Here is a 20,257-nt window from a genome sequence, read left to right on the forward strand (position 1 = left end):
CTTGCCCAGGACATCCAGTTAGTAACTAGAAGAGTTAGGTGAGATTTTCACCCAGGTCTGTCTGATTCTGAAGAATTTTTCCTTAATCAGTATACTATACTACTTTCCTGGACAAAGAAGTTAATTAATTAAGGAATCTTAAGAGTTCAGAATTCTCTTTCAAGTTTTAACACGATATGTCCATTAATGTTGAGCAGACTGTTCAATTTCAGATTCCTGTGGTATAAACCAGAGTCTGAGATTGCAATTTATTTGCCTTTTACTTGTCATTACAAGTAAAAAAAGTGTTTTAAATGCCTTGGAGCTTAATAACAGAAATGCACAAAATAATGCTGCATTTTTATAGATGATAGTATGCATTTGTTATACACTTTTGGGGTATGTGTGCTTTTTATAATTTCAATTCATTTCTTCAGCAAGAAATAAAATTATTTATTGAGCATTTCTATGCGCTAGGCACTGTTCTAAACCTCAGTGATTCAGCCAAGAACAGGGCTGTTACGGCTAACATTCTAGTGGGGAGAAGCAGAAAATAGAGTAATAAATACATATGAAAATGATTGAAAGTGACAAGTGCTCAGAAGACTTAAAAAGACTAGACTAAAGGGAAAGAGTACTGAGAAAAGAGAATGACAGAACTATGGGAGAGTTTATGGGAGGAGGTGAGATTCAGATGAGACCTGAAAGAACTAAATGTGAAGATCTGGGCAAAGTGCATTCTGGGCAGAGTAAACAGCTAATTTGAACTTGGCTAACTGAAGAAAATAGCATGAAGATCAGTGGAGCACAATGAATGAGTGAGTGAAGAGGAGATAGTAGGAGATGAGGTTGTTGCTGTGGCCAGGAGACAGGTCACGTAGGGCCTTGGCCTTTTAAGCCATTTGTAGGGCTGTAATGTTTTATTCAAAGAATGATGGAATGTGATCAGAAGATTTTAACTAGATGGATAACATATTTAATTTATGGTCAGTCTAGTTAAAGGTTATGAGCGTGTTTAATTTCTACATATTTGTGACTTTCCAAAATTTCTTCTGTTATTTATTTCAAATTTCATCCCATTGTGGTTGGAGAACATACTTTGTGTCATATCAGTCATTTTAAATTTATTGAGGCTTGCTTTATGGCTTAGCATATCTTTCCTCAAGAATGTTCCATCTGCACTTGAGAAAAATGTGTATTCTGCTGTGTTGAGTGGGGTGTTTTATAGATGTGCATTAGGTCTAATTAGTTTATAGTGTTGTTCGAGTCTTCTTTTTTCTTGTTAATATGATGGATGGTCCTATTCATCATTGGAAGTAGAATATGTATTGAAGTTGAATTGTTGAATTGTCTATTTCTCCCTTCAGTTCTACCAGTTCTGCGTCATGTATTTTGGGAGCTCTGTTGTTTGGTGCTAATATTTTTATGATTTTATGTCTTCCTGAAAGATTGATCCTTTTATCATTACAAAATATCCTTTGTCTGTAGTGACAATTTTTGCCTTAAAAGCTATTTTGTCTGATATTAATATAGCCACACCATTTCTATTTTGGTTACTGCTTATATGGTATATATTTTTTCTTACTTTTCCTTTCAACCTATTTGTGTTTTTGAAACTGAAGTGAGTGTCTTGTAGACAGCATATAGTTACATCATGGTTTTATTTAAAAAAAAAAAAACTATTCTGCCAGTCCCTCTCCTTTGATTGTAGTGTCTAATCCATTTATATTTAATGTAACTGCTCATAAGTTAGGATTTACACCTGCCTTTTTGTTATACGTTTTCTATATGACTTTTTCGGTGTCTTTCATATGTTTTCTATATGTCTTTTTCTCTTCCTACACTACTTCCTTTTTTTTTATGTTAAATATTTTCTAGTATACCATTTACATTCCCCTGTTATTGTTGTTGTTGTTGTTTTTACTGTATATATTTTTAGTTATTTTCTTGGTTCCTAGGCATTATAATTAACATTTTTATTTAAAATAATATAGTTTGAATTTATATCAGTTTAGTTTCAAAAGTATACAAAACTTTGCTGTGATATAGCTTCATTCCTTTCTCTTTCCTTTGTGCTATTATTGTCATACAAATTACATCTTTATACATTATAAGCCCTTCAGCATGATCTTATAATTATTGCTTTATGCCATTGTCTTTTTTTTTTAACACATTTATTAATTTTATTTATTTATTTTTGTCTGCATTGGGTCTTCATTGCTGCGCGCAGGCTGTCTCTAGTTGCGGTGAGTGGGGGCCACTCCTTGCCATGGTGCGTGGGGCTTCTCACTGCGGCGGCCTCTCCCATCGTGGAGCACGGGCTCCAGGTGCGCGGGCCTCAGCAGTTGTGGTTCACGGGCTCCAGAGCACAGGCTCAGCAGTTGTGGCGCACGGGCCCAGCCGCTCCGCAGCATATGGGATCTTCCCGGACCAGGGATCAAACCTGTGTCCCCTGCATTGGCAGGCGGACTCTCAACCACTGCACCACCAAGGAAGCCCTATGCCATTGTCTTTTGAAACAATTTCTACCTCTTTATTGATATTTTCTATTTGGTGAGGCATTGTACTCAGGATTTTTGTTTTTTAATTCCTTAGACATGGTTTTCTTTAGTACTTTGAACATGTTTATAATAGGTGACTTAAAGTCTTTGTCTTCTAAGTCCAACATCTGGGTTTCCTCAGATTCTCTTGCCTGCTTTTTTTTTTGCAGTGTATGGGCCATACTTACCTGTTTCTTTGGGTATCTCATAATTTTTTGTTGAAAAGTGGACATTTTAAGTAACATATTGTAGCAACTTTGAAAAAAATCAGTTCCCTTGTTGTCCTCCCTCCCCGGGTTTATTGTTGCTGTTTGTTGTTGTTCCTGCCTTTTGTGAATTAGTGGCTTTCCTGGACTAATTTTTTAAAGTCTGTATTCTTTGTCATGTGTAGCCACTGAAGTTTCTGCTTGATTAGCTTAGTGGTCAGCTGTTGATTGGACAGAGATTCCTTAAATGCCTTGAACCAATAATTCTCCCAGCCTTTGTTGAAGAGTTCTCTGTGTTGGGGCATACTTTCAACATTCTGGCAACTTGCAACTCTGTCTTAGCCTTCACTTCCTGCTTGTGTAAAACCTCACGTTCAGCCTGCCGTGAGAGAGTAGTACATTCTCAGTTCTTTCTTGAGCATGCACAGAGGTGTGCACATTCCTAGATTCCCAAGAATATTTTGGAGTTTTTCAAAGCCTCCTATGAACATCTGATTCTCCAGATAGTTCTAAGTTTTTTCTTTAGCCTCTTGTTTACCCAACTTGTATTGCAGCTTCAGGCAGCTGTGATGTTCAGCAATTGCCACTGCTTTTGTTTGACACATGCCCTGAGGGGAGGGCTGTTTGCACTGAGCCATCTCTGAGTCAGGTCAAATGAAGTCCTGTGACTGGAGCTTTCTTAAGAAGCTACCAGACAGGTCAGATAGTGGTGTTTTTCTGGGGATAGGGTGCTTTGGAAAGCTCCAAACCATTATTACTCCCACCATTGGCTCCTAAGCTTCTGGTTTTCACAAGTATTTTGCTTGAGAGGCTGCTTGGTTTTCACATTTACCACAGAGCTGGGAGAAGGGGATAAAAATAGTATAGGGTAAAACCCCACAAACTTGTTGTTCTTTGAGATTCAGCTGTTTCTTTTGAAGAAACACTTCTTGGGCTGCTGCAAGTCATTGGTTAATTTCCAGAATTCTGAGAAAGTTGATTTTGAAAAGTTTTGCTAATGTTCTCACTGCTTTTACGGAAAAGCAGATTTTTGGAGGTCCTTACTGTGCTATTTTGGAAGTGCTTCTTCATAATTTTCTTTATGGAAAAATATAAAAAACCACTGTGAGAGAAATGGAAAGTAGGAGGGTGAAAGCAGAAGCAGGCAGACCAATGATGATGCTAACTTGGACTAGAGTTCTGGTGGGGAATGGAAAGAAATTGAAGGACTTGGGATAAGCTTTGTAAAAACTTACTGAATGTCATAACTGTAAGGCTATCACTGATTCTCATAACAATCATCATAGGTGGTGCTGTCTTTATTTCATAGGTAAGGTGAGGTTCAGAGAGATTTAAGCAGTTTGTCCAGAGTCAGAGAGTAAGAAAAAAAATCAGAATTAGAAACTCTATTTATCTAACTCCAGTTTTCTTAACATCTGTGCCTTCTGTCTCATGACATTAAAATCAAAGTTACAAGTCAAATATTAAATTCACAATAAATATTTACAATAAAGTTGACTGTCTTCCTTACATAATTTCTTTGCATAATTTTATTCTTGCTTTTAAGGAGGTGAGACTTTAGTTATTCAGAAGTTTTTGGTAGACAGTTGGGATGATAATCAGGAAATGGGATTTTTCATATGCAAGAATATGACACTTCCTTTAAATTTAAGTGGACTCTATATTTTACCATAAGTGAAATCCATCACAGTCAGCTGTTTCTTCTTTTAATGTTATTGATTACCAAAACAAATGTTATTACCAATTTATCTTTGGGAATAAATGGTTTCTTGTTATATTAATATAGGCCATTATCTCATACGTCTTTTTTTTTTTCCTGTGTGCAAGATGTTTATTAGAGAGTGGCCCAGGAGACACCCTATGGAAGGGAGGGGAGGAGGCAGGGTGGGCAGACAGAAGATGAGCTGTGCTCCAGGCCTAAACTCATATGTCTTAAAACACATGATTTTATGAGAGGCTTACTATTTGTATGCATTTGAAGCTATGTTTCAGGTGTTTTGGCTTAATCTATAAATTGTACATTCACACACACAATTTTTTTATTATTACAAAAGTAACTCAAAATTACTTTTGGAAAAATCTCAGACAATAAAAATTATATTCCTCTCGTTCCATTCCTCATCCCCCATTCCAGTCCTAGAGTTAACTGTTTTTATTCAATTTAAATATTTTTTGAGATATTTTGTGATATATGTACAACTCTACATGCACATACACATATGCTCACACACATATACCTACATACTTTTTAAATGTTAGATTTGTAATGTGTTTATTTTTCTCAGTTAATACACCTAATTATTTTAACAGGTATATAATATTCCACATTATGAATATGCCAATTTAATATTTTTAATTTTTTATTTAAGAAGAAGATAAAAATCTGTAGTAAGAGATGAGGTAAAAGTGGTTTAGGGTTTCTGTATTTTCTTGGGTGCATCTAAGAGGGCACAATGTAGTCCTTGTTTCTTTGTTTTTCCAGAAAAGACTACAAAGATGACGAACAAAAGTATATTTTCTAGTTGCCACCATTTGATTGGTAGCTTTTTATATTTGTTGATGAAGTGAGTTTTAAGCTCATTGGTCATTGTTTACTTATTTATACATTGTTTTTATTTTATTGTTGTTGATTTGTTATGAAAATCACAGTTTTTAATGAGAGGAATTTTTCTCATAAATGTGAGCCTGAAGTAATGCAGAGTCCACAGCATCTCCTTGTAAACCAGCCTTTTGTGGGATAGAACCAAGTAATTTAAGATGGGTGCTTTATCCTTAGGAAATGATTCAGGAAGTGTGGCAAGAAGGGAAGTCTTGCTGTAAACGAAATTCAGGAAATAGGAGCTCAGTTATTAAAGTCTCAGGTTTGTTTGTCATAATTCATTTCAAGAATGTTCTAATGACCAAGCTATAAACACATGATAAGTAACAAGTTTCGCTTCCAGCTCCCAGATGGGACGAATTTATCACTAAGGAATGTGAATGCATTGTTTTAAATGAAGTGAAAGTTTCGTTGTCATTTATACTTGACAGTTGATTAAACTGTAGATGTATGCTTTGTGGGTGATATTGTTCAAAATGTATTAGGTCATTCAACTTCTAAAGATTTCTGTTTGTCTTGTTCTGTAATAAAAGGTTGGTAGCATTTTTTATGTTAATGGAAAGAGAAAACTATCCTAGGGGTTTCCACAGTCATTTCATTAAAGTATTTTCCAATAGTCTCAAAGGAACGTTTCAGATTAGAAGTTATGAAAGCAACTCCAGAAACAATGGCAAAGAAGTGTTTTTCCAAAAAATTTTTTAAATGATAAGATTGGTAGATGGGCAATATGTGTAAAAACTGAATCTTTTTTTTTGGAAATTGAAGTATTACTACTACCAGAATTGGAATTCTTTTTACATTTGTATTACTATAGCAACACTGGAAGTCATTGAGTAAAGCTAGTCTTTGATGAAATTTAGTGATTTTTCTTTTCACTTATAGGAGATTAAACTGTTTCAGTTTTGAAGAAGGTTACTAAAAGCATTATTTTTATTTTTATTTACTTATATTTTAAAAGGTAAAAAATATTTTACCTGCAGATTGCTCTCTAGAATGTGTACATTATTACCTTCATTTGAATTCTCTGGAAGGAGCATGGTCTCATTAATTTGAGGAAAATATTTTTTCATGTTAATTGAAGTCCAGTGAGGCTTTTAGGAATTGAGGTTAGAATTGCTCCATGTGTTTATCAGTGTAGATGCTTTTTGAGATGTACTATACTCTATTGTCAAAACATTTCATTTCTTTTGTTTTTTTACTTTTTATTTAAAAATAATTTCACGTGTTTATTAGTTTAGAGGTTTTTTTTTTTTTTTTTTTTTGGCTGTTCCGTGCTCCATGTGGGATCCTAGCTCCCTGGCCAGGGATTGAACCTGTGTCCCCCGCACTGGAAGCGCAGAGTCTTAACCACTGGACTGTCAAGGAAGTCCCCCAGATATTTCTTTTAAAATATGCTACACTCCATTATCAAAGCATCTATAAATTTTATTTACTTATATAGTTTTATATTTTTAATTTTGAAATAATGTGAAACATGCAGAAAAGTTGTGATATTAGTTCAAAGGGCTCCTATATGTCCTTCATCTAGATCCCCCAGTTGTTAACATTTTACCATATTTGGCTTATAATTCTTTCTTTACCTATAATTATTATTGTTATTTTCTGAACCATTTGAGAGTGAATTGTGGACATGATGTCCCATTACCCCTAAATCCTTCAGTATGTATTGAGAACACCCTGCTATATAACCACAGTACAACACTTAAAATCAAGACGTTAACATTGATGCAATACTGCTATCCAATCCACAGACTGTATTCAAATTTCAGTGAGGCTCCAGTAATATTTTTTATAGATGCCCTTTCCTTTCTGGTTCAGGATCAAGTACCTGGCAAGAAGTATATTAGGAGTCTAGTTCAGATAGATAAACTGTAGTGTCAGGTCTGTACCACCTGCTTGGATTACAATTAACTTATTTAATTGACTGGATTCTGACCAGTCTTGGGTTCCTGATTGTTATTCCCTTGATTTGTGCCCTGACTTTTGATCGCTGAAATAATCCTTATCCTTTGTTCTGGATTGTCAGCCTTTGCCCATACTACCTAACCTGTAGCTCACTGCTACTGGTCTGGGCTTTTTGCCTGACTCTCTTGATCCTAGCAGCCAGTTCATCTCTCTTTTTTATTTCCTTCACATAGTAATATGTATGGGATAAGTAATATTCAGGTGCCTTTTCTGTGTAGGACGTAGGCAACATATGAAACTACTGGCATTCAGAATAATTTCATGTGTCACAGCCTGCATTAGGACTATATAAAGCTGAATAGAGTTACATACCTAGAACTGTGTGTTTGTGTGTGTGTGTGTGTGTGTGTGTGTGTGTGTGTGTGTGTGTATAGAGTATATTCTGCTGTGAATCTTAGGTTAGGCTGAATGTGCTCTGCAGTTATTTTGGATTATGCTCCTGCCTATAGGCTCTGTAATCTTAGTCTGATTGCTTTACATACAGAAACTTCTCAGATGGTAACTTATTATTTTATGAGGGAGTGAACTAATGAAATCATAGTCTATTTGGGAGCGACTTGCAACCAATTTTGGAATAGAATGTTATAGACAGAATATTAACTACACGAGAATTAAATAGCTGATATTAGTATGACATAAATTTGCATCAGTTTCCAAAAGTTGGAGGTCTGTTTCCTATAACTAAGTTTATTATGATTCTAATCATTAAATGGAGAAGCTTTAAGTTATTTGAAAATAGGCATTTTAAGAGTTGGCTAGCTTCTAAATAGTAGGTTTTCCAAGGAGAAGTTAGATTAAAAGGTGACATACACTTGTGATTAAAAGTCATACTTTTTCTTTTATTTATTTATTTTAAAAATTTATTTATTTAAAAAATTTATTTAATTTTGGCTGCATTGGGTCTCTGTTGCTGCACGCGGGCTTTCTCTAGTTGCGGCGAGCGGGGGCTACTCTTTGTTGCGGTGTGCGGGCTTCTCATTGCGGTGGCTTCTCTTGTTGCAGAGCATGGGCTCCAAGCATGTGGGCTTCAGTAGTTGGGGCACATGGGCTCAGTAGTGTGGCTTGCGGGCTCTAGAGTGCAGCCTCAGTAGTTGTGGCACATGGGCTTAGTTGCTCCGCGGCATGTGGGATCTTCCCAGACCAGGGCTGGAACCCGTGTCCCCTGCGTTGGCAGGCGGATTCTTAACCACTGCACCGCCAGGGAAGTCCCTGGCAGGCAATTGTTAACCACTGCACCACCAGAGAAGTCCCCATACTTTTTCTTAATGATAAAATATTAAAATGTAAGTTTAAAATCTATTTGGATAAGGAATTTGTGTTACAAAGAGAAGCAGTGATTTGATTTCTGGAGAGTATATTGAGAAAGGGAAATATTTTCATTGCAATTGGCCTCTAGCACGTGCATGAAGACTCCTTTGTAAATCCATGTGCCTATGTAGATGATTGAGCAAAATGTGACTTGCCTTTGGTTTTATGAATTTCCCAGACTTGTGCGCCCTCTTGTGTTTATTTATAATTAAGACTGTTCTGACTTTAAGTAGTTTGATGGGTTGGGTTGGTATATGTGCATTTTTTGAAGAGATTAAAATTTTTCAAGTATAATGATAACTATTCAATGCATATTACCTAATCTCATTATTAGAAGAGGAAAGAATGTTAAGTGTCTCCCTGGTTCTGTTCCCTACATTTACTTTCACATACTCCACGTCAAATTTTATTATATTTAGTTAATGCATTTATGAAGTATATGGTTCTGAACATAAATTATTTTTTAAAAGGCTAAGAAGGGGCTTCCTTGGTGGCACAGTTGTTAAGAATCTGCCTCCCAATGCAGGGGACACGGGTTGAGCCCTGGTCCGGGAAGATCCCACATGCCACGGAGCAACTAAGCCTGTGAGCTACAACTACTGAGCCTGCGCTCTAGAGCCCGCGAGCCACAGCTACTGGAGCCGGCTCGCCTAGAGCTCGTGCTCTGCAACAAGAGAAGCCACTGCAATGAGAAGCCCGCACACCACAACAAAGAGTAGCCCCCGCTCGCCGCAACTAGAGAAAGCCCGCGCCCAGCAACAAAGACCCAACTCAGACAAAAAAAAAGAAAAAAGGCTAAGAAGATTTAATTATACCATTATTTTTATATGAAGGTTCTATGGCTGTTGTAGACTGTATTGGGTGATCAAGATAGTAAGTGCTTGGCACATTGTAGGCCTTCAATAAATATTTGTTGAAAGGAAGAATGGAAGTATCATAACTGATGATACTTATTGACCGAAAGATTTGAAATTAGTTGGATAATTGCCACCTTGCTGTATTCTGAAGGACAGCTTGTTGCTATGGTTCCAAAGGCACCTGGAGAATAAGTGACTTTTGATCTTTGGGTCAGTATTTAATTGAAGCAGGACCTTTATACCCCATGGTACTTATAATCATGTTAAAATCTCACACTATAGCCTTTTTCTAATTGACATGGAACCCCCCCTTTATCTGGACTCGTCATGGACAGAATTACTGTGATTCATTTTGTTGATCCATTAGAATCAGATCAACTTCAGAGCAGGTTTATGAGCCACTGTGCCAACTGATTGTAGAAGCTTAGCAAATAGTGTCATAAACAAAGCATTCCTTTCAAAAGGGGGAGGAATTTAAAAGGTGGTTATAAAGGGTTCGCTACCAGAGGTTCAGAATTTGAGAATGCCTTGCCTGCCTACTAGATAATAATAAAACCCTCTTACGTTTGATTTGTATAGGCAATTATAGGCTAACTCATACAATTCAGAGCTGGAAATAAATGACTTTATATAGCTTTCTTGATTATATTCTCAAATTTAATACAAGTTACCTTTTGAAGAATGAGATATAGGATTCTTCATGTAAATTCCACATAGTTCTGTAACTATATAATGTCACAGAGAAGTACTTGTGTTCTTGATTTTAGTGTTAATTTGTCCTGTACAGAATCTTGCCTGCAGTTGTGCCTTTGTAATTTTCATCGAACAAGCATTCCACTGATAGTTGTTCAATTTACCAAATCACCAATTCATAAAGAAAGTACTTTTGGAAAAAGTTACACAGAGTATATTTTTCTAAAGGCTCACTGTTCTGTATCATGAATAACCACACCTATAATCCTGCCCCTTTTGTTCTTATTATATGCAGTCTCTAGATTTGTATTTTGATTTTCTTTTAATTTTGACCTCACCATTAGCAGATTTAAGACAATTCATTTTCTTTGCAACAAATGGATAGAGGAAATTTTGCTGTCTCTTCATATTCAGGGCACTCTATAAATTATTTGACAAATATTTCGTAAATATTAATTGCATACATAGCACTGTGTTGACTATTTCTTGGTTACAAGTGATACATTTTTTGATTTATCTTTAGACAGTTTATATATGTGTAGAAGTGTTTACAACTTTCAAATTGTGTTTATATTTATTATTTCATTCTTTTCCTTGTTTCAACCTTATGAGGTCAGCATGGTAGGCATTTTTATCTCTTTTACAGAAGAAGAAAACATCCGGAGGGATTGTGACTTAACTAAATGAATTGTTGTATGTGGAAGTTCCTGATAAAATATAAAAATAAAAGAGAAGTTTATTATTGTCCATTAGGCTATTCTCAAACTTCAAGTCTTTTTATTTTAAGTCCAGTGTTCATTCTTCCTATGTACTGTGTATTTTTCCATATAAATACATTGTATAGTGGCCAGTAACCTTACTTCTCTATAATAATTTTGTTAGTGGTGGATTGGAAATAGTGTAGTGTGTATTACAGTGTAATTCCTGGTCACTTCTGTGTTCTTGCCTACATATTGGAGGCAATTCTTAGCCCTCTACTATCCACATTTTGGTTTAGGAAACAGGGATGAAATTGTGTTTAAACAAAAGCAAACCAACTAAAATACCAACTCAAAAGCTTGTATACATAGTTGCTTTTGTAGGAGCTTGTGTAGTATTACAATGTAATATTATAAGTAAAAAACACCAGGAAGTGATATTGAAACACAGAGTTGAATGGTGGTTGCCAGGGGTTACGGGGAGGGGGAAACAGGCAGTTGTTCAGTGGGTATAGAATGTCAGTTTTGCAAAATGAAAAAGTTCTGGAGGTCCCTTGTACAGCAGTGTGAATATATTTAACAATACTGAACTATACACTTGAAAATAGCTAAGATGGTGATTTTATGTTACTTTTTTTTTTACCATAAAAATAAAAACACATTAAAAAGGTAGAAAATACATAAAGTATAATATATCAAATGTGCCGGAACCTGCTACCTAGAATGTGCAAATGATAATATTTTCTCTGCATTGACTATTTGTGAGGTTAAATTTAACTGAATCTTGGTGCTGTAGCTTGGAATTAGCCTTGAGGCTTCTACAGCACCTATATCATCTCAGGTGAAATTTAAACGTGCACTTAATTTTTAGGCTATTGCTGTATCTTGTTCAGTTAACATGGTGAGAAAGTGTTCTCTCTTCTAAATGGATATTACTTTTTTCATTCTGGTTTCTCTGGTAAGAAGAGATTTATTATGTTTAATGATACTTCCATACTTTCACTCAGAACCTCCTCTCCAGATGTCTGTCTGGCACTCATCATGAGCTATTTGGAGATCTTAGGCTTTGCAAAATTAATAAGTGATTAGCATAAGATCCTAGTATAGTCATCTATAATGTACAGTGGTTTATGCAGGAGCTCTTCAATTTCTTCCAATAATGATTGTCAAAATCTCATTATTCTAACTTCTGTTAACATGTTAGTAGACACTGCTGTTTTATCCTTTAGTCTGAAGATTTAATTATAAAATAACTTTTCACTAAAAAGTAATTTATTAAAACAGAAAGGCTCCCTAACCAATAGCATAGTAATTTTCCTTTCTCAGAATTAATTTTCCTTTAGTGCTACCAACTACACAAATGCAGCAATTCAAATTGGCAAATACATATTACGGAGCCTTAAAGAATTTTCTGTTTCACTCAGAATAAAATTCTTATCATGGCCCAAGAAAGCCCTGATCTGGCCCCTGCCCACCTCTCTGATTTCATATTTTATCACCCACTCATTGGCCCACTGCTCTAACCACGGTCTTTTTTTTTTCCTGTTCCTTGAATATTTCCGTTTCTTGCCCACTTTGGCATTTGCCACCTGGAATTGTCTTTTCCTCATATAGTTATGGCTAGTTATTTTTTATATTCAGATGCCAGCTTGAATATCACTGCCTAATCTATTGTAATTACATAGCCAACTGTAGTCACATTGCCCTATTTTTATTTTCACTATAGCTCTTCTTACTACCTTGTTTTGGTTTTTGTTTTTTTTTGGTCATCTGCCTTTGCCTCCTAGAATGCATGTTCCATGAGAGTAGGGAGCTTGGCTTTCTTCTTCACCGCTGAATCCCCTGTGTCCAGAACAGCCCCTGACTTTAATACTTGGAAAATGCCTGAATGGTTCATTGCTGTGTCTTGCTATGCGCTAGACACTGCAAAGTCCTGTGGAGGTACTGAGTTTAGTTACAGAGACTGCCAATTCAATAACCATAATACAAAAGTGTTAAGTCTTATAATAGAGGGATCTATAAAATGTTATGGGGCCACAGTTAAAAGAGTAATTTCTCCTAGAGATAGGTCATGGGGTATTAGAGATGAATTAATGTATTAATGCTTCATATTTTACATTAATCCATTCTGTGGCACTTTGCTGATTAGAGTACTGACGAGCTCTTCAATTTCTGATACTTAACCTTGCTGTTTACTTTTCTGTAAAAAGATGGTGGTGATATTGACCTCAAGAATGTTCTAAAGATTAATCATTTAATGTTGGCTAAGTGGTTTGAAAATGCAAAATGCTGTATAAGTCCTGATGTTCTTAATCATATTAACAACCACTTTCTATAATTAAGTTTTGTTATGTACTTTGTTCCCAATTATTCAGATAGAAATAAATATGACAGTTAAAAATAGAGATTATTTAGGAAAGGCCTACTTGTTATTTGACATGAACCTTTTGTATTGTGTTTTTAGTAGAAAATAATATCTGTGTTTTCTGTTTATGCCAGTTTTCTCAGAAGAGTAGTAATATACTATAACCTCCAGGAGGCAGTAGTATACCAAGAAGATTGTGTGCTTAGGCAAGCTAAATAGCAGTGCAAGTCTGTTAGTGATTAGTGACTTGATTTACCATGCAGAGACTTCCCTTCTTATTGATCAGATAGTGAAGGCTGCAACAAATATTTTGACTTTCATTTTCCCATAGTATTGTGTTATCTTGTGTTTAAGAGTTCTTCCTTCCTAAAGAGAGGATCCTATCTCTTTCAGTAGTTGAAGTGTAATGATATCTAGGGATTGTTATACACACAGGGGTACCTCACTTTATACTATATTATACTATCCTATGCTATATTATAGATTTTCTCTAAAAGTTATGAATTGTTTGGAATTCTAAATTTAAATTGAATCTTACTTTAAATTTATTTTGGCAGTGAATTTCAACCTTTGTCTCTAGCCTAAAGTACTAAGGGATAAGATATACTTAAACCTCTAACAGTGGCTTGCTGCTTCAGTGATTCTCAACTTATGGCAATTTTTTTTCCAGATCTTAGAGGGCTTCATGTTTCATTATATAATTAAAGAGTCCTACTTCAGAGAATTAGGGTCATTCATCTTCACAAAATAAGGGATGGCAGTCATCAAAAAGAATATTATTTTAAATGCTTTACCCCTACATCCCACTTATCCTTAAGGGTTTTTTATATTAAACACCAGCAACAGTGTTTTATAAAGTATGGAAATATAAAAGATTCTTAACTGTGGAGCATTTGGGCATTTATAGATTCTTCTTGGGGGTCCCTATGTGTGTTCCCATAATACTCTATCCTCTTCCCTACCCTAAGTATTGACTGATAACACTGTATTATAACTGACTGTTAGCCTTCTCTGTATCCCTAGACTGTGAATTTCTTGAGGGTGGGAACTTTGTCTTGTTCACGTATGTGTTCCAGGTCCGCAGTGCCTGGTACGTAGTAAGTGCTCAACAAATGTTGTACATGAATACTGGATTTGTGTAAACTTGAAATATTTTAAATGAAGATACTTCGTGCAGAAACAGAAAGATGCCATTTACAGAGGTCTTCTGCTGTAGAGGGTATTTGGGAGTTGTTTTACACAATGCATTGTATCAGTGAAATTTTAGGAAATCCTGCTGGGAATACTGGTTACAGAGCTTTCTGAAAGCACCAGTGGACACTTAAAACTGGTTTTACTCCTCTGTGACAAAGATATGGATGCTGAAAGACTAGATAATATTTTCTGAAGGTGGTTTGGCACATTGTTTCATTGATTACTAATTTTTGGAAATTACATGGAGTTGATGAGAACTAGCATTTAAAAAAAAATAAATTTATTTATTTATTTATTTTTGGCTGTGTTGGGTCTTCGTTGCTGCATGCGGGCTTTCTCTAGTTGCGGTGAGTGGGGGCTACTCTTCGTTGTGGTGCACAGGCTTCTCATTGTGGTGGCTTCTCTTGTTGCGGAGCACGGGCTCTAGGCACATGGGCTTCAGTAGCTGTGGCTCGCGGGCTCTAGAGCACGGGCTCGGTAGTTGTGGCACACGGGCTTAGTTGCTCTCTGGCATGTGGGATCTTCCCGGACCAGGGCTCGAAGCCGTGTCCCCTGCATTGGCAGGTGGATTCTTAACCACTGCGCCACCAGGGAAGTCCCGCATTTTAACTTAATTTCAAAATAGGTGTGAAGCTTGATTTTAGTGTTTAGTATTAACTTTATTTATTTATTTAATTTATTTATTTTTGGCTGCGTTGGGTCTTTGCTGCTGCATGAGGGCTTTCTCTAGTTGTGGCGAGTGGTGGCTACTCTTCGTTGTGGTGCACAGGCTTCTCATTGTGGTGGCTTCTCTTGTTGCAGAGCACGGGCTCCGGGTGCGCGGGCTTCAGTAGTTGTGGCACACAGGCTCAGTAGTTGTGGCTCGTGGGCTCTAGAGCGCAGGGTCAGTAGGTGTGGCGCATGAGCTTAGTTGCTCCGCAGCATGTGGGATCTTACTGAACCAAGGCTCGAACCCTTGTCTCCTGCATTGGCAGGTGGATTCTTAACCACTGTGCCACCAGGGAAGCCCAGTGTTAACTTTAAAATGTGGAATGCCTGTGTAAAAGGGATTCTACATTCTCTATGGAGATATGAAGTTGTGAAACCCCTACTCTTCCTCCTGTGGTACTCTACCCTTACACCAATACATGTAGAGTCAGCACATGAATAGTTTAGGCCATGCTGTCAACTTGGGTAGCTTAAATAGATCAGTGACATAAGGTACTGTTCTGTTGTTTAGTTCTAGAAATATAGTCTTTGGCTAAAGCTTGATTGTCTGAACTTTCATCTGCTTACAGTTATGATAATTACACCCTCATTACTATCATCTGTACTAAAAACTGCACAGCTTTATGTTGCTTAGGTTGCTTTTTGTTCTCTTTGTTTTCTGAAATCCAGAACATGAGAAAATCCTTTTAAAAATACTTGAAACTCTAGAATAAGACTTCTCACTACAATGATTAGTTGTTTGGGGCTCACTGACAGATAAGTGTAAGGAACATTTTTCCCCCATTGTGATTTACAAGAATTGAAAAAGAACTTTAAAAAACCCCTGTTCTCTTCTAAAAGCCACATAGAAACCCTGAATTCTCTGGGAGAGAGATACTACCAGTTGGTAATGACTTTGGTACTGAAAGTTAGGGAAAATACTCTAATGCTTCATTTTCCTAGATTCCTCAGAATGTGTATTTTAGGTTAAAAGATCTAGTAAACTGTGGTAATTTATGTAATCCCTGATTAAAATCTTCAATTTATTGAAATTCCCAAATTATACTTCTGACTAGTCTCCTACTTTCGGGGTTTATTAAATGTTGGAATTATCTCATAATAAGGTAAAAAAAGCTATAATTTGGGACTTCCCTGGTGGTCCAGTGGTTACGAATCTGCCTTCCAGTGCAGGGGACATGAGTTCGATCCCTGGTCAGGGAACTAAGATCCCACATGCCGTGGGGCAACTAAGCCCGCGCTGCAACTACTGAGCACGTGAACCACAACTCGAGAGAAGCCCCCACGCTGCAACGAAGAACCTGCTCACCTCAATGAAAGATCCCGCATGTTGCAACAAAGATGCTGTGTGCTGCAACTAAGACCCAACGCAGCCAAAAATAAAATAAATAAATAAATATTTTTTAAAAAATCTGTAATTCTCCTTGGGGATGAGAGATGAGATTAGCTATTAATAATTAAACAATAGGGCTTCCCTGGTGGCGCAGTGGTTGAGAATCTGCCTGCCAATGCAGGGGACACGGGTTCGTGCCCCGGTCTGGGAAGATCCCACATGCCGCGGAGCGGCTGGGCCCGTGAGCCACAGCTGCTGAGCCTGCGCGTCTGAAGCCTGTGCTCTGCAACAAGAGAGGCCGCGATGGTGAGAGGCCCGCGCACCGCGATGAAGAGTGGCCCCCACTCTCTGCAACTGGAGAGGGCCCTTGCACAGAAACGAAGACCCAACACAGCCAAAAATAAATAAATAAATAAATTTATAAAAAAAAAAGAAAAATAATAATAATAATTAAACAATAATGCTGGAGACTAAATGGTCTCTAAAACTCATATTGTCTTTAAAGTTTTAGGTACAGCGTAGATGTCTCTCATCACAACTTCCAGCACTTTATCTGTGCCTTAATTATAGCACTGGGGACTTCTTGTTTTTATCTTTGTATCTTTCAAGGGTGGTTGTTAAATATACCAGTGAATGAATGAGAAAATTTCTTCTTCCAAGCTTGAGAAGCTTTGACCAACGGCTCTGTAGTTGATCTTTCCCCTGTGAGTACAAAACCTCATTCCTGAGAAGTCATTGTCCTCTCCCTATTCTACTACTCCCTCCAGCTCAGAGCTTTGAACAGTAAAACTAATAATTGACCATAGGCAGAAAAGACCTCTGGGTCCGTGGGGCCCTTAGGGGCATAAAACAATAATTATGTGGGTAGGTAACTTTTAAATAATTACTTCATTTTTGAATAGGTGATACATGCTTATAGTATGAAGTTCAAGAAGGTACAAAAGGGTATACAGTAAAAAATAAGTTTTCCTTTCATTCCTTTCCTCTAGATATTCAGTTTCCCTCTCCAAAGGTAACTTGTTACTAGGTTGTTTTGTATCCTTCCCAGCTATTTCATAGATATATAAATCTCTCCTTTTATATTTATATCTACATATAAATATACACACAACAAAAAGTAAAATTTTATATATCTATATATCTATCTACACATAGATAGATATATAAATATATCTGTATATCTATACCTAATCTATTTCTTTATGGTTGTTAACAGTTTGGGATTGATAAGGCAAATATCTTAGGAATATTTAAGAGATATTAATAATATTAAATAATAATAAATTATATAAATAATATTAAAGATATTTAATATCTTTAGGAAAATAAAGGCATTTACCTTAGGAATAAGAGTTTAAATCTGGGAATTAGGGCTTACATGAATATTGGAAGAGCTGAGGGAGTGAATGTCAGGGAAGTTACTTTGGAAAGTCAGGGAAGCTTCTGCAGGAAGGTCAGGGAAGTAGACACTGAAGACCTTCAGGGTTCTCAAAAGCTGATTAGGAAATTGCTGCAATCATCAAGCATCTTTGAGAATGCTTCTGTCATATGTCTTGGGCCGCAGCAATAAAGCAGGTGATTCTCAATCACTTGCCCCAAAGCTACTATGAATCTAACATCTGCCTCCAGCCACTCCAAAAAGTAATGTAATGGCTTCTATTCTTTCCATATCTCACATGCATTCCTTTCACTAGTACAGTCTAATCCAAATCGATATAGGGAAGGTGTTTCTGAGAAATATAGAGGAGTCTTGGAAGACTGGATGGTTTGTGCTGAGTTACCCAGACAATGGCCAATGAGATTTTTGACCTGGGAAAACTGCTGTGTCCCAAATGGGACTGTAATTCTTACTTGTACTCTACGAAAGGGGTCTGAGGTTTTTGATAAAAGGCAATAGATTAGAGACAACAAAAAGACAACAAAAAAGGAGCGTCAAGGGAGTGCAGTGTCCTAAAAGCCAATGAAGGAGAAAGTTTCCATAAGAATTAAGCAGTTAATTGTAAACAGTACTGTCATGAGGATGATAAGGAGGAGGAAAAAGAAATCTACCAGATTTGAAATTGAAGGATGGCCATTAGTGAGATGCAAGAGGAGTTTTTGTGGATTAGCCAGAGCAGAGATGTCTTTATAATTGGTCTGTAGCATCATAATAACAAATCACATAAATGAAGAAAAGTTTATCAAATCAACTTTGCCCTCCTTTACCATTAATCATATCTTCAAATTCCTTTCTGTTGTAATGTTTATGTTATTAAGTATAAATACCCAAAATGGAATGTAATACTCCTATAATTATCAGAGCAAAATAGTATATACCTAGGAATTACCTCTTAGCTTATTTATGTAAATTATTTTCACTTGAGTTAAAAAAAATCTTTGAATCATATCATTTGTGATCCATTATCATTCCCAAATACTATATTAAAAAGTACATTCATGGATTTGATATCATATAATACTTATATAAGATGTAACGATTGGAGGGAACCTGGTTAAGGGCACATGAGTCCTCTGTACTATTTTTGCAACTTCCTGTGAATCTGTGATTATTTCAAAATTTTAAAAAAGATATACGGACCTGGAATTGAATCTAGGAATCTACATATTAGCTAAGTCTCCTTGGGAAATTCTTTTAACTTCTGTTAGCTTCAGTTACCCGTCAGTAAAATGGGATTGGTGATAATACATCTCTCAGGATCGATGTAAGGATCAAATAAGGTTTTTTTCTGAAAACAGTTTGTAAACAGTGGAGCTCTATGTGAATCTTACTTAAAATTGTATACTTTTTATTATTAAGAATATTTTTACCTATTAAGGGTCATCTTGGTTTGTTTGTTTGGTTTTTTGGCCACATCACATGGCTTGCAGGATCTTAGTTCCCCAACCAGGAATCGAACCTGGGCCCCGGCAGTCAGAGCGCCGAGTCCTAACCACTGGACTGCCAGGGAATTCCCTGTTTTTTTGGTGTTTTGTTTTGTTTTTGTTTTTTTTTATGGACCATTTCACAAATTCAAAGTCACTTTGAAGCTTTGAACTTTAATTCTACTTTCTAAAGTATAATTAAATTTATAATTCTTCTAAACTTGGTTTTACCTGCAAACAATGAGTTTGCTCTCAATACTACATATAGACCAAAAATCTGCAATGGGATAAGGTCCCTTTTTGATTAAATTCATATTTTTATGCTCTTAGGAACAACGTGAAGCCATAATTTGCAAGACTTGTCATTATTTGCAGGGCCAGTAGGTTTATAATCTATTTGTTAGGCTAGATTGAACAAAAAGAATAGGGCCTCATGGCTCTTAGTAGTTGTGGTCTTTTATCATTCCTTAGTCACTAACAGGCCACTGGCTTATGAGTTTTGTTTCTTTCATTCAACAAATATTAATTGGGTATCTATTTTATGCTGGATAATGTTGTAGAAACTTGGGATACATCTGTGAACCAAGAGAAAAAATTGTCATCAACTGAGATGGAGCTTTCTAATGGGACAGGAGAGAAATAAACAATAATAAAAGTCAATATATGGTACATTAGAAAGTAATAAGTTCTGTAGGGGAAAAAAAGCAAAGTAAAGGTAGCGCTGGTGAGAGGGTGAGAGTGAGTGTAGGTTTTATGCAAAACATAATATTGGAGCAAAGAGTTTAAGGAAGTGAGGAAGTTAACCATGAAGTTATCTGGAGAAAGAGTACTCTAAGCAGAGGGAACATCTAAAGCAAAGCCCCTTAGGCAGGAGGTACCTGGTGCATCTAAAGAAGGAATTTCATATGGCTGGAGAGGAATGAGCAGAGAGGAAATTAATGGGACATTAGGGG

The 20,257-nt window shown here is 36.4% G+C and overlaps 1 protein-coding gene and 1 non-coding gene across 4 annotated transcripts in view; one reads left to right on the forward strand and one right to left on the reverse strand.

Moving 5' to 3' along the window:
• The window catches only part of TTC28 (tetratricopeptide repeat domain 28), a 651,841-nt gene that overhangs the window by 117,892 nt on the left and 513,692 nt on the right, over positions 1-20,257 (forward strand). The window lies entirely within an intron of this gene.
• On the reverse strand, positions 19,319-19,390 carry TRNAQ-CUG. Its single transcript has one exon. It is a non-coding gene; the product is annotated as a tRNA-Gln (tRNA).

Source organism: Balaenoptera musculus, chromosome 14 (genome assembly GCF_009873245.2).
Source record: "Balaenoptera musculus isolate JJ_BM4_2016_0621 chromosome 14, mBalMus1.pri.v3, whole genome shotgun sequence".
NCBI lineage: Eukaryota > Metazoa > Chordata > Mammalia > Artiodactyla > Balaenopteridae > Balaenoptera > Balaenoptera musculus.